Source organism: Taudactylus pleione, unplaced genomic scaffold (genome assembly GCF_031769625.1).
Source record: "Taudactylus pleione unplaced genomic scaffold, aTauple2 ptg000283l, whole genome shotgun sequence".
Taxonomy (NCBI): Eukaryota; Metazoa; Chordata; class Amphibia; order Anura; family Myobatrachidae; genus Taudactylus; species Taudactylus pleione.
In genome coordinates, this window is record NW_028284685.1 from 1,841,374 (window position 1) to 1,842,876 (window position 1,503).

Sequence of the window (1,503 nt, forward strand, 5' to 3'; positions counted from 1 at the left end):
CACAACTTCAAGCAATCATTAAACTTTACTCTTTTCTTCAGAGACTTCACTAAACATATACTGTCTCTGAGATTGTTCAGAACCTCCGAATCAAAGCTACCAATCTTAGGAAAAGGTGTTCTACTTTTCTTGGTCATTTTGACCCATATGTCGCAGTACGCTGTAGCGTACGCACCATACTTTTTAAACATAACATACCTGGCCGATCCTAACGGCCCTTCCATCTGCAGCACATCAACGACCATTACTAGAGATTGCCTTGCACCCATCTGGGAAAACGCTTAGCAATTTCTAGAGAATTTCAATTGGTGAATGATTTTCAAAGAGCTACGTTCACTCACTCCCTCCCGTTATACACAGCAGACCCGCCTGGCGTTACAGTCGGCTTGCACAACGAGGAGCAGACTAACCACCTATTGTAAATTATTCTACTTGCGGCCGTATTAAACCAAGCTTCAGCCACTCGCTCCTTCCCACTATACCCCACTTCACTGCTACATTATGATCCGTGTATATACATGAGAAGTAAAGTAACCGCCTAGCGAATTATTTTACTTGTGATGAATTTAACCCAAGCATCACCCCTAGCTTCCTACTTTGAGTTTACTCCCACTGGTAGCATCTAGAAGTTCCAATAACTCCTAACCTTGCCAGCAGTTTCAGTCCCACGACACCCACTTCACAATCACAATTTATATAACCATGCAGTCCGATCACATTGCCCAAAGAACCTAACTGATCAATCGACTTTGCGATTAATGGATGTTGGACCAAGAAACCCCTTAGTGTCTCGATAACCTAAACACAATGTATCTGCTTTGTACACTGGCCCAGTAGTTTGTGCTGGCCCATCGGGCACCTACCGAGTTTACACTGAGGTTTAACAGACAGTAACCTCCACTTACACTTAGGCTTAACAGACAGTAACCTCCATTATTTTAGGCTTAACAGACAGTAGCCTTTACAATCGCACGTTTTAATTACACACCTTTTCTGAACAGAAAATAAAAACCTTTTTCCCTTAATATAGTAGTATAATTCAGAGGTTTTAACAAGCAATCACGCTATACATATGACCGTTGAACACGTGGCAGAAATACAGGAAATATGCGTACGCTACTGTGCGACTTCCCCTTTTAACACTAACCTTTATCAACGAAGGAAAACAAACTTTTTCCTTCCTTGTCCCTGGATTCTAATCAGCGCTCCTTGAACTCACACAATAATGGATAGCGGTCTCTCAGCATCAAGTGGTAGCAGGTTTTCGAAGGCACAATGCGTTCTTTCCTGCGTATGGCGCCTCCACCCCTTGCTGAGAGATCGATAACCGTGTGTTACCGTGTAAATTGGTAGCGTGATCTCACTCTATGAGCCCCCAACTATGAATACCTAATGATCTATACATCTAAATGTTGCTATTTAGCGTTATAAGTCGCACAAGAAATAATTGCTCTCCAGACTTTGATTGTGGTTCCAAAGCACAAAAATATATTATTCACCAAA